Consider the following 14,170-nt stretch of genomic DNA (forward strand, 5'->3'; position numbering starts at 1 on the left):
AATAGGGTCACCACCCTAACGTTAGAATATGGTAAATATCAGTAATATTACATTAGAGTCACCACCAATAAAGTTGGTGTAATATCACCACAAGTTACATTAGAGTATGGATATCAGTAGTTGTGTTAAAGAAATATCAATACCACAATTGTTAGAGTAGAGTTACCACCAGTAATCTTAGAGTAGGGTCAAAACCAGTCATGTTAGAGTAGGGTCACCGCCAGTAATATTAGAGCAAAACCAATACTAATACAGTTGGAGTAGATTCCCCAACAGATCTGTCGGGTTAGGGTAACCACCAGGATTGTTTGAGTAGAGTCACCACCAGTAAGGTTCAAGTAAGATCACCACCAGTAATGTTAGCGTAGGGACACCACTAATAATGTTAGATCATTATCAATATTATTATTACTAGACTAGGCTCACCACCAGTAATGATAGTGCAGTGGCACCAGCTGAAGGTAGGAGTAGAGTCCCCAACAGTAATATTAGAGCAGAGTAGGCACCATTAATATTTGAGTAGGGTCACCATCAGTAATGTTAGAGTACGTTCACATCAGTAATGATAGAATAGAGTCAACAACAGTAATGTTAGAGTAGGGTCACCACCAGTAATGTTAGATTAGAGTGAGCATTAACACCAGTAATGTTAGATTGGGGTCACCACATGTAATGTTAGAACAGGATCATCACCATTAATGTTAGAGTAGGATAACCACCAGTAATGTTGGAGTACAGTCATCACAATGAATGTTAGAGTAGAGTCAATACCAACATTGTTAGCTTAGAGTGACCACCAATGATGGTAGATTAGTACTAACACGAATAATGTTAGAGTAGGACCAATACCAATAATATTAGAGATGAACTAATACCAGTAATGTTCACGTAAATTCTCAACCAGATCTGTTAGATTAGGTTAACCATCAGGAATGTTAGAGTAGTGTCACCGTAAGTATGGGTGCAGTAGGTTCACCGCCAGCATTGCTGGAGTAGAGACTACTACCTTTAGACAAGTGACAATACCAGTAATGTTAGAGATGAATCACCACCATTAATGTTAGAGTAGAGTCACCACCAGTAAGTGTAGAATAGTTTCTCCACGTGTAATGTTAGCTGGAGTTACCATCTAGTCTAATGTTAGAATAAGATCAGCACCAGTAATATTAGAGTAGGGTCAACAACACTAAGGTTGGAATAGAGTCATCAGCAATAATGCTTTAGTAAGGTCACCACTAGTAATATTAGAATAAGTTCACCAGCAGTAATGTTAGAGTAGGGTCACCAGCAATAATATTAGAGTAGGATTCCCATGAGTAATGTTAGAATAGGGTCACCAGCAGTAATGTTGGAGTAGGGTCACCAGCACTAATGTTAGAGTATGGGCACCACCAGACCACCAGTAATGTTAGCATAGGGTCACCACCAGTAATGTTGGAGTAGGGTCACCATCAGTAATGTTGGAGTAGGATCACCACCAGTAATGTTGGAGTAGGGTCACCACCAGTAATGTTGGAGTAGGGTCACCAGCAATAATGCTGGAGTAGGATTCCCACCGGTAATGTTATATTACCACCAGTAATGTTAGAGTAGGGTCAACACCAGCAATATTAGAGTAGGGTCACCACCAGGAATGTTAGAGTAGCGTCACCACCAGTAATGTTAAAGTAGGGTCACCACCAGTAATGCTAGAGTAGAGTCAACACCATTAATTTTAAAGAAGTATCAATACCGGCATTGTTAGATTAATGTGACACCAATACTGGTAGAGTAGTATCAACCCGTTAATGTTAGAATAGGACCAATACCAGTAATGTTCGAGTAGAGTCACCACCAGTAAGGTGGAATAGGTTCATCAACAGTAAGGTTGGAGTACAGTCATCACCATTAATATTATAGTAGGGTCACTACCTGTAATATTAGAGTAGGATCACCAGCAGTAACGTTGGAGTAGGATCACCTCTGGTAATGTTAGAGTAGGGTCACCACCATTAATGTGAGAGTATGTTCACCGCCACTAATGGTAGAATAGGGTCAATATCATTAATGTTAGATTAGGGCTAATACCAATAATTTTAGAGTAGAATCAAGAACATTAATGTTAGAGTATAACCTCCATCAGTAATTTCGAGCAGTTTTAAAAATCACGAAAATGGATAGCCAAGTTTGCTGACGATACGAAGATGGGAGGCAAAACAATGTGTGAGGAGGACACAAAAATATGTAAAAGGAAATAGACAGGCTAAGTGAGTGGGCAAACATTTGGCAGATGGAGTATAATGTTGGAAAGTGTGAGGTCATGCACATTGGCAGAAAAAAACATTAAAGAGCAAGTTATTATTTAAATGGCGAAAGATTGCAAAGTGCAGCAGTACAACGGGACCTGGGGGTGCTTGTGAATGAAGCAATAACACATTAGTATGCAGGTACAGAAAGTGATCAGGAAGGCCAATGGAATATTGGCCTTTATTGCAAATGTGATGGAATATAAAAACAGGGAAGTGTTGCTACAGTTGTGCAGGATATTGGTTGAGGCCACACCTGTAATACTGCGTGCTGTTTTGGTTTCCATATTTACGAAAGGATTTACTTGCTTTGGAGGCAGTTCAGAGAAGGTTCACGGAGATGAGGCGGTTGGCCTATGAGGAAAGGTTGAATATGTTGGGCGATTAATCATTGGAATTCAGAAGAATGAGAGGTGATCTTATCGAAAGGTATAATATTATGAGGGGGCTTGACAAGGTGGATGCAGAAAGGATGTTTCCACTGATAGGGAGACTAGAACTAGAGGCCATAATCTTAGAATTAGGGGCCACCCATTTATAAATGAGATGGGGAGAAATTTCTTCTCTCAGAGGGTTGTGGATCTGTAGAATTCGCTGCCTCAGAGAGCTGTGGACGCTGGGATATTGTATAAATTTAAGACAGAAATAGACAGTTTCTTAAACGATTTCTATTTCTTAAACTGCTTCTATTTCTTATGTTCTTATGTTCTTATAGTAATGTTAGAGTAGAGGCTCCACCAACAATGTTAGTGTCGGGTCAGCACCTGTAGGATTACCAGTGGTAATGATAGAATAAGTTCACCTCAATTAATAATAGAGCAGAGTCACCACCAGTAATGTTAGCGTGGATTCACCGCCAGTAATGTTAGATTATAGGGTCAATATCAATGATGATAGATTAGAGTCAACACCAATAATGATAGAGTAATATCAACACCAGTAATATTAGAATAGCGTCAATACGACCGATTAATAAACATATAAGAACAGAAGAAATAGGAGCAGAAGTAGGCCATATGGCCCCTCGAGCCTGCCCCGCCATTTAATACGATCTTGGCTGATCCGATCATGAATTCAGGTACACTTTCCTGCCCGCTCCCCATAGTCCCTTATTCGCTTATCGGTTAAGAAACTGTCTATCTGTGTCTTAAATGTATTCAATGACCCAGCTTCCACAGCTTTCTGAGGCAGTGAATTCCACAGATCCACAGCCTTCTGAGAAAAGAAATTTCTCCTCATCTCAGTTTTCGATTGGTGGCCCCGTATTCTCAGATTATACCTTCTAGTTCGAGTCTCCCCAATCAGTGGAAACATTCTCTCTGCACCCACCTTGTTAAGCCACCTCATAATCTTATAGTTTTCGATAAGATCACCTATCAATCTTCTGAATTCCAATGAGCAGAGGCCCAACCAACTCAACCTTTCCTCATAAGTCAATCCCCTCATCTCCAAAATCAACCTAGTGAATCTTCTCTGAACTGCCTCCAAAGCAAGTATATCCTTTCGTTAATATGGAAACCAAAACTGCACGCAGTATTCCAGGTGTGGCTGCACTAATACCCTGTATAACTGTAGCAAGACTTCCCTGCTTTTATAATCCTTCCCCTTTTCAATAAAGGCCAAGTTTCCATTGGCCTTCTTGATCACTTGCTGTACCTGTATACTAACCTTTTGTGTTTCCTGCACAAGTACGCCCAGGTCCTGCTGTACTGCAGCACTTTGCAATCATTCTCTATTTAAATAATAACTTTCTCTTGCTTGATTTTCTTTCTGCCAACATGCATGACCTCACACTTTCCAACATTATACTGTATCTGCCAATTTTTTGCCCAACAAAATGTTGAGTAGATTCTCCACCAGTAATTTTAGAATAGGATCAGCACTATTACGGTTATATTTGGGTCGATGTTACCTATGTGAAAGTAGAGTCTCCACCAGTAATATTGGAGCAGACTCACGAACAATTATGTTATTCTACAGTCACCACCAGTAATATTAGAGTAGCGTCACTACCAGTAATGTTATATTTAGGTCTCCATCACTAATATTAGAGTTACGTCATCCCCAGTAATGTTAGAGTAGAGTCAGCACCATTAATGTTGGAGTAGTGTCCCTCCACAAATAGTGCTAGATCAGGTTCAATATCAGTAATGATAGATTAGTGTCAATAACAGTACGGTCAGAGTATAATCGACAGCATTAACATTAGAGTCCAATCGCCATTTGCAATGATAGAGTTGGGCAAATACCAATAACGTTAAATAGAAAAACAGAAAATGCTGGGAACCTCAGTGGGTCAGGCAGCATCTGTGGAGAGAGAAACAGAGTCATCGGCGTTTCGTCATTGACCTGAAATTTTAACTCTGAGGGCGTTGGGATGGCGAGTTGGTGGTCCTAGGGGCTGAGAGTCGGAGGGCCTTGTGGCCAAGAGTCGGAGGGCCTTGGGACCTCGAGTGAGAGAGGCTGGAAGCGAGAGAGGCTGGTGAAGAGAGAGACAGGGGGTATTGGAGAGGAGAGAGAGAACTCAGGAAAGATGGACCAAGTTCTTCCAATCCCCTAAACAGGACATCGTTGGAGTGGATGATATCCAGAAGTCACGACACTGTCAATATTTACTTCATACCCAATAAACCTCTTAATAATCCATGCACATTGCCCGATCTATGGAGGGAGGGCAAAGATGTATTTGCACTTGGGTAAGGCACTTAGGCTGGGGGAGGCATGCAGTTGGACTGGGGTAAGGCACTTCTGCTGGGGGAGGCATTGACTTGGACATGGGTCCGGGACATTGGCTGGGGGAGGGAAGTACTTGGACTTGGGTATGTGACTTTGGCTGGCGGTTACTGTCTTCTGGGGAGCTCTGTCCTCTGTCGCTTCAGGAAGTCAATGTGAATCGAGTTACAATTTGCAAAGTCAGCGGGACTTTGGGATGGGCGGATCCAGTGACACATTCCTGTGAAACTTCAGGTTGTGGCTTATCCTCCTTGGCGACCAATCAGAAATAAGGGGTGGAGGGTGTTGGCCGGTGTTGCAGTAAAATAAGCGCGTTTTGCTTTTGTATCAGCTGGTAATGTTAGAGGAGAGTCATCACCAGTAATGTTGGAGTAGGGTCACCACCAGTAATGTTAGAGTCTGGTCACCACCAGTAATGTTAGAGTAGAGTCATCACCAGTCATGTTGGAGTAGGGTCACCACCAGTAATGTTAGAGTCGGGTCACAGCAGTCATGCTAGAGCAGAGTCACCACTAGTAATGTTAGATTAGATTATGAACACACTCACTGGAATGTGTCACTTGATCCGCCTATCCCAAGGTAACCTGTGGACTGTTAGAGTAGGATCACCAGCAGTAATGTTAGAGTAGGGACACCACTAATTTTTTTTTTCGTAGCCAATCTTTCCAATTCTTTGTCAGATCACAAACGCCAGAGGTCACCTTGCACACATCAAGGATCACCCTGCTCTAATGCTCTTAGCGAAAAGGCCTAGAGCCCAAGCACCGTTCCTGGAAGTACTGCAATACCAGGTTCGTGCCATGGAGGTGGATGGGTCAGCAACCCCACACACCTCCTATTTCCAAAAAGCTTAGGAGAACCACCTTTCTGATCCAGGGAGAACCACGTTGGGGTCATGGTTACTCCCCTGTCAGGTCAGTTACGCATGATCTTAGCCAAAAGGCCGAGAAGCAACACCACTAATAATGTTAGAGAATTGTTAATACCAATATTGTTAGAGTTGGATCACCATCAGCAAGGTTTGGGTAGGGTGACATCATTTTTATAATGTGGCGACCAGAACTGCACGCAGTACTCCAGCTGTGGCCTAACCAAAGAATTATACAATTTAAGCATAACCTCCCTGCTCTTATATTCTATGCCTCGGCCAATAAAGGCAAGCATTCCGTATGCCTTCTTAACCATCTTATCCATCTGGCCTGCTACTTTCAGGGATCTGTGGACCAATGGTGGAGCTTTGGAGGCGTGGCCTATTCAGTTGGAGCTGTGCTGCTGAGAGAGAAGGAACTCCCTGCTTTAGCTCCTGTCTGGAAGGCCGAGAGTGAGCCCTGAGACCAGCCCAGGAAGAGGAGGAAAGGGCCGGCTTACTACAATACAACGTCCGGAGGGAGAGGAGGAGAGCTGAAAAATTTCAACAACTTTATTTACTTCTACAAAGAGTTGGAGAGAATGGGAAAAGAGCAACAACCTGTGTGGAAGGAGGGAGAATCTAAAACATTCTACAGGTGGGTGTTGGTGCATTCCCCGAAAGACATTGTTTTATTGGTGGGGGGAGAAAAGAAGATTTTCTTCGAGGCTCTGAACATCGCGGGGGGCGTGTGTGTGTGGAAGTGTGTGTGGGGGTCTTGCTTACAGCTAGGCCCCACACACCACTGAAGCACCTCTCCCCCATTGCCTAGCCAGGGATAGCTGGAGCTACCTGGCTGAAGATTTACTAAATCACCCTATCAAACATCGTTAGGAGTGTGTGTCTGGGTGGCTCCAGCTGTCGCAGGTGAAGACATCTTCTCCTCCCGCCCGAAGACTATCCCATAAGACTGTGCCTTGCTTTGTTTTTCCATCATCTCTGGAGTTCGCCCCAGAAAAACACCCACCCATCACTATGAGGGGTGACCTGCCCTCACAGCTTCCCTCTTTCCCACCCCCTCTCTCTCTCACTGTCACTCTCTCTGTCTCTCCCCTCTCTCTCTGAGAGCCCTTTCCTCCTTAATTGGAAAAACAATTAAGACAACTGAGCAGAGGGAGCAAGGCCCCTCCCCAATTTTCAACTAGGGGAGAGGTGTGTCTCATTGAGAGCTCCTCTGCTCATAAATTGAAAAGAGGCCAATTTAAGACCATTAAGGCCTGTGACTTTGGGGTGGGTGTGGCCCTTAAAGGGACCCCGTGATGGCGACCCCATCCACACCGGTGGCAGGGCCAGCTAAGACTTATGCGCAGGCGGTGTTCACATCCATGGCGCCTCCTGCGCCACCTGCTGCCCTGCCACCATTCAGACTAATTACGAAGAAAAACGGGGTCAAGAGCTACACTCACCCCACAATGAGCATTGAGGAGTGCGTGCCGGCGATGGCTGGGGTAGTCGGCCCCTCGGCCATTGTCGCAGCCTCCAAGATGTGTGGGAAGGCTGTATTCTTCCTGGGGTCAGAGCGGGCGGTGTCCCTGGCCCTTGAAAAGGGGCTCACGGTGGGCGGGACGTTCCTGCCGGTGGACCCTCTCGAGGCCACCGCACAGAGGGTCGTACTTTAAACGTCCCGCCCTTTGTTCCCGCTGAGCTCCTCCTCCATCACCTACACTGGGGGAGGTAAGGTCAGGGATCAACCCCATATCGCTCGGCCTCAGGGAGAGCAGCCTGCGGCATGTGTTCTCCTTCCACCGCCAGCTTTTTGTCTGGCTGGCGTGGGAGGAGACAACAGACGGATCATTTAATGTGGTGCACGAGGGGACTGCGTCTTCTGAACGTCGGACGGCGTGCGGTGCCATGCCTGTAGGGAGGTGGGGCACGTTCGCAAGAACTGCCCCGCCTCCAAGGCCGCCAAACCACCAAAGGCAGCCAAGGCTGGCGCCGCCGCCACCCCTCCCCCTAGTAGCATCTGCGTGCCAGGAGCCGTAGGTGCGCGGTCATCGTTGGGGGCCTTTGTTTTCACGGCCTCTGGCGGGGGGAGGGAGAGCGTCCGATCGAAAAGAAGGCACGGAGGAAGGCGAAACATCTCGAGGCGGCTCCCCTCAGTGTGCCAGAAAGTTTGACCACCGCGCTCAGCCCAACCCAGTCATCGGCGAGCGCGGGGTGCCCTGAGCCCGTGCCCGAGCCCGAGTCCTTGACCAATACCGCAGAGGGGCTCGGGCGCAGGCAAGATAAGAAAAAGGGGGAGGCGGAGCGGGAGACCTCGGCAGACATGGAGGTCTCCCTGCCTCCGCGCACCCCCAGGGACAAAAGGAGGCGTCGCTCCAATCAGGCGGAGGGGGAACAACATCCCTCCGCGGAGGAGTCGGTGCCTGCCGCATGTCCCGCGTCCCCCACCAGCGCCCCCAAACTGCGCCGTCGACGGAGGAATCTGTCTCCGGGGAGAGAGGGGCAGTCGAGGCTGCCCAGCCTCTGCCTCCCGGGGATGGCGTGGAAGACCTGCCTGTCGTGGGGGGCGTGGGGCCGGTGAAGGAATATGATGCTGCCGGGTCGAGCGTCCCGGGGACTGAGGCGGGCAGGGCCGAAAAGGCCGAACCTGAGCCCGCCCAGCCAATATCCAACTTCCCCCGGGACTTGCTCGACTCGGCAGAAATACACAGTATTAACAATTTTAATGAATCTGTACACACTGGGCCGGGGGGTGGCGGCGGGGAGGGGGAAGAACAACAACCCTCGCCCCATATTTTGGAGCTGGGGTACTTGGAGGACCAGGTACATTTCTTTGACCAGGTCTCTCCGCCTTCCCCGGCTCCTAGGGCGGAGGAGGACCCCCTTCCACTGTCGCTTCCTGACCCAGCACCACTTTTAAAAGAGCCCAGTGGGGACTCCTCTGCCGACGATCCTGGGGATGGGGTCGGCGCAGAGACAGGGTCGGATGGAGCGGCCGGGCCGTTTGCCGTACCTCGTACAGTCGATGGGCCGGCTGCTGGCGGCGACCTCCCGGAGGGGGACGGGGAGTCGGTGGGGGACGAGGGAGAAGATCTCGAGTCCATCGCCAGTGAGGCGGTGGATCTCCTCGTGTCCGCCGCTGAGTCCCCCCTCATTACCGTAGAGGAACTCCAGGACTTTTTGGTCCAGAGCCAGGGTCGCCGCAACCGAACCCATCTGGCCTGGGAAAGATGGTCCGAGCCGGGGCTGCTCGTTGCATCCGTCCGCGACGCCGCTAAAACCATGGCCGCGGGCGGGCCCTTATCAAAGGCGCAAGGCCTTGAGCTGCGCCGGCTCAAAAGGTTCCTCGCTGGGCTGCTGAAGGAGTGGAGGTCAACAAACGACTCCACTACCACCCCCACAATAGGTTAGGTGGAGGTTGCACTCTGCTTTTGTCATGAAGATAACCATAGCCAGCCTCAACATTAACGGCAGCAAAGAGGCACACCGTAGATTTAACAATTTTTCGCTCCTGCGGGAGGGGAAATATGCGGTGTGCTTCCTGCAAGAAACCCACACCGTTCCGGGAGACGAAGCCACGTGGCTCCTGGAATGACAAGGAGATGTCCGCATGAGCCACCTCACTACCACTTCTTGTGGGGTGGCCATCTTGCCGGCCCCGCATTTTCAGCCGGAGATCTTGGGGGTCGATGAGCCCGTGCCAGGCCGCTTGCTGCACGTCACGGTTCGCCTGGGGGACGTGCTGCTCCGTCTCGTGAACGTGTACGCCCCTCAGCCCGGACCGCAGCACACGCGCTTCCTCGAAGAGCTGTCCGCTCTTCTTGGCTCCGTCGATGTCGGTGACTGCATTGTCCTCGGGGGGGATTTTAACTGCACACTTAAGGCGAGGGACCGCTCCGCTGCTCTGCAGAGCATGACGGCGATGGAGAAGTTGAGGGACCAGGTCAGGTCCTTCGACTTGGTGGACGTCTGGCGAAATCTCCATCCCGACTCCAGCGCCTTTACTTGGGTGAGGCCTGGAGTAGGATGGTCCAGAGTCGACCGCCTTTACGTGTCTCGGGCATATGTTTCCTGCGTCCCAGCGGCCTCCATGCGACCGGTGCCGTGTTCGGATCACCACCTGATGTGGGCGGAGCTCGCTTCGCTCCACGTGAGGACGGGGTCCGCGTACTGGCATTTTAACAACCGGCTGCTGGAGGACGTGCGGTTCCAGGACTCGTTCCATCGTTTCTGGGCCGACTGGAGAAGGAAGCAGGGGAGCTTCCCCTCCTTGAGGCTATGGTGGGACGTGGGCAAGGCTCACGTCCGCGTCTTCTGTCAAGAGTATGCGAGGGGGTCGACCAAGAGGCGGGCGGCCAGGGTCGGGCGCCTAGAAAAAGAGGTGCTTGACCTGGAGTCCCGTCTCGGTCAAGTCGTCGAGGACCCGGCCCTGCGGATGGTGTACGAAGCGAAGAAGGCCGCGCTGAAGGACCTGCAGCTCGTCGGGTCACGAGGCGTGTTCGTGAGGTCGCGGATCTGGTTCCTGCGTGATCTAGACCGCGGGTCCCCCTTCTTCTACTCGTTGGAAAAAGACAGAGTGTCCGTAAGCAGCTCTTGACGCTGCTGGCCGACGACGGCTCTCTCGTCTCGGATCCGGAGAGCGTCAACAACAGGGCCCGTGAATATTACGGGGCTCTGTTCTCTCCGGATCCATCCAGCGAGGAAGCACGTAGAGTTTTGTGGGAGGACCTGCCGAAGGTCAGCCCGGAGGGCGCAGAAAATCTGGAAGCTCCGCTAAGCCTGGCGGAGCTGACCGGTGCCCTCGCCCGACTCTCGAGGGGAAAAGCCCCGGGGCTTGACGGGCTGACCGTGGAGTTCCACAGGGCATTCTGGGACGTCCTGGGGGGCGACTACGTGCGGGTCCTGGGGGAAAGTCTGGCGACCGGGGAGATGCCGCTGTCTTGGCGCAGGGCAGTCATCGTCCTGCTGCCTAAGAAGGGCGATCTCTGCCTCCTTGAGAATTGGCGCCCGGTCTCCCTCCTCAGCACGGACTACAAAATCTTCGCCAGGGCGATGTCTGCTCGCCTTGGCGCCGTGCTGGACCACATGATCCATCCTGACCAGTCCTACACGGTCCCGGGCCGGACAATCTACGATAACATCCATCTGGTCCGGGACCTCATTCATCATTCCCAAGAGGCTGTTCTGTCGGTCGCCTTCCTATCTCTCGACCAAGAGAAGGCTTTCGACAGGGTGGATCACGACTATATGTTCGGAACTCTGCGCGCTTTCGGGTTCGGGACGTATTTCGTCGCCCGGATCCGACTTTTGTACGCCGCCGTGGAGTGTCTGATAAAGGTTAACGGGTCCTTGATGGCGCCCCTTCGCTTTGGGAGTGGGGTGCGTCAGGGATGCCCCATGTCCGGCCAGTTATATGCCATCTGCGTGGAGCCTTTCCTGCGCCTCCTGCGGACGAGGTTGACGGGACTGGCTCTGCAAGGGCCGGGAGTGGAGGTCGTCCTCTCGGCTTACGCCGATGACGTGCTCCTCGCGGTAGAGGATCCCGCTGACCTGCGGAGGATGCGTGAGTGTCAGGAGATTTACTCGGCCGCATTCTCTGCCAGGATCAACTGGGAGAAATGTTCCGGACTCCTGGTGGGTCAGTTGCGGGTGGATTCCCTCCCGGAGGAGCTCAAGCCTTTTGCCTGGAGCACGACCTATCTCCTCTATCTGAGAGATTACCTTAGCCCCGACGAGGATGCCTGAACTGGCAAGAGCTGGAGGCCAAGGTCGCCGCTCGCCTAGGGCGCTGGACAGGACTGCTCCAACTGCTGTCCTACAGGGGTCGGGCGTTAGTCATAAACTAGCTGGTGGCCGCAATGTTGTGGTACCGGCTGGTCACTTTGACCCCTCCCCCTGCGTTTGTCACCAAGATACAGAAGAAGCTGGTGGACTTCTTCTGGAACAACAGGAAGCACTGGGTCTATGCTGCGGTCTTGAGTCTCTCGCTTGGGGAGGGCGGTCAGTCGTTGGTGTGTGTCAGCGCCCAGCTTGCGACTTTCCATCTTCAGACCCTGCAGAGATACCTTTACGTCGAGCCCCCTCCTAGGTGGCGTGCTCTGGCGATGTATTCTTCTGCCAGCAGCACGGCCTCAACTACGACACACAGCTCCTGTTTGTGAGCTTGGGGGGCGTCAGGACCGCCGTCCAGGAGCTGCCTGTCTTTTACAAGGAACTCAACAGGGTCTGGAACAAAGTCTCCACCAAGCACAGCTCTCCACCGGCTGGAGTGGCGGCTGTCCTGCAGGAGTCGCTGCTCGGGAATCCGTACCTTCATGACCGATGTTTTAGCTGGTAGTCGGACGAGAGGGCTGTGGCTGGTCAGGTGACCAGGGTCAGGGACCTGCTCGATGGCGGAGGAGCGGGCTGGATGGTGCCAGGCTCGCTGGCGCAGTGCCTAAATTCGGCCGATGTCCACCGCGCGGCCGATGCCATCGAGTCGCGAAAAACAGCTCTGGGCCCTGACTCCGTTAGGTGTATCGAGGAGGCTCAGGCACGTGGGGAGATCCCGTCCGAACTGACCCCCGTCCGGACGGAACTCCTCATCGGCGACAAACCCCGGAACCTCCCTCAGGAGCCGGCGCCTCACAACTTGAGCGGCCTCGAGGAAATCTCCTCTGTGCCTTTCATTTCTGCGTGGAGTGGTTTCCTGTACGGGCTGCTCCTGCACACTCTCAACTCAGCCATCCTCGCCTGCCGTCCGGACACGCCATGGCGTACCATCTTGCCATCCAGAGGAAGCGGGGGTTCCCGATGGAGGGCACTCTATGCGGGAGTCCTCCCACTATTTATCAGGGACTTGGCCTGGAGGGTGGTGCATGGAGAGTGCCGCGCAATAAATTTTTAAGCCAGTTCATGGGCTCCCAGGCCGCCTGCAATTTCTGTGGTCTGGAAGAGTCCGTGTTCCATGTTTTTATCGAATGCACGAGGTTGCAGCCCCTGTTTTATTATTTAAAGGGGCTGCTCCTGAAATTCTGGATGCACTTCAGTCCCACACTCCTGATCCTTGGGCACACAGTGCGGAGGGGAGCGGGTAGGTCCGAGGGCCTCCTCGTAGGACTGCTCCTGGGCACGGCCAAGGGTGCCATCAGCCGGTCCAGGCAGCGGCAGTCGAGGGGGTCGTTCAGCCTGACTGCCTGCCTCTCTTCTGTGCATACATCTGCACCAGGCTGTCCTTGGAGATGGAGCACGCGGTGTCCACTGGTATGCTCAAGGCCTTCCACGAGAGGTGGACGCCGGAGGGACAGGAGTGCATCGTTACCCCCGGCAACCAAATTTTAATTTGATTTCATTTATTTTACAGTTTGATTTGTTTTAATTGCCGGTTTTAGTATCCCCCTCCCCTTTTATAGGGGGCACTTGTAGAATTAATGATTTTATGGCCCAAAATTTTTTTTTTTTAAAGTAAAAATAAAACAACAAAAAAAGGGCAGTTTGAAAAATATTTGGGATGTCCCCCACATTGGGGGTCATTTGATTTAATGTTTATTTCTTTATCCAACCAAAAAGAGTTCTGTGGACAAGGGTGGAGCTGTTGGAGGCGTGGCCTGATCATTTGGAGCCTGGAGCAGTGAGGGAAGGAGCTCCCTGCTGTAGCTCCTGCCTGAAGGCCTGGAGAGAACCCAGAGACCAGCCCAGGAAGAGGAGGAAGGGGCTTACTTCATTACAATCCATCCAGAGGGAGAGGAGGAGAGCAGAAAATTCAACAACTTTATTACTTCGACAGAGAGTTGGAGAGAGGGGGAAAGAACAACAACCTGTGTTGAAGGAGGGAGACTCTACAACATTCTACAGGTGGGTGTACTGGTGCATTCCCCTAAGGACATTGTTTTATTGGTGGGGGGAGAAAAGAAGATTTCTTCGAGACCCGGATGTGTGCGTGTGGGTGTGTGTGTGTGGAAGTGTGTGTGGGGGTCTTTCTTACAGCTAGGCCCCACACACCACTGAAGCACCCCTCCCCCATTGCCTAGCCTGGGATAGCTGGAGCTACCTGGCTGAAGAATTATTAATCACCCTATTTAACATCGTTGGGTGTGTTCGCATGGGTGGCTCCAGCTGCCCCAGGTGAAGACATCTTCTCCCCCCACCCGAAGACCATCCTATAAGACTGTGTCTTGTTTTTCCATCATCTGGGGAGTGCAACCCAGAAAAACACCCACCCATCACTGTGTGGGGAGACCAGCCCTCACAGCTTCCCTCTTTCCCACTCCCCCTACCCTCCATCTCTGTCACTCTTCTGTCTCTCCCCTCTATCTCTGAAAGC

The 14,170-nt window shown here is 51.3% G+C and overlaps 2 pseudogenes; both read right to left on the minus strand.

Annotated features, from left to right (window-relative positions):
- LOC139274114 (zinc finger protein 585A-like) overlaps window positions 1–14,170 on the minus strand; it is a 452,513-nt pseudogene that overhangs the window by 176,375 nt on the left and 261,968 nt on the right.
- On the minus strand, window positions 5,773–5,973 carry LOC139274342 (U2 spliceosomal RNA; annotated as a pseudogene).

The sequence above is a fragment of the Pristiophorus japonicus genome, chromosome 9 (genome assembly GCF_044704955.1).
Source record: "Pristiophorus japonicus isolate sPriJap1 chromosome 9, sPriJap1.hap1, whole genome shotgun sequence".
In the NCBI taxonomy this organism is placed as follows: Eukaryota; Metazoa; Chordata; class Chondrichthyes; family Pristiophoridae; genus Pristiophorus; species Pristiophorus japonicus.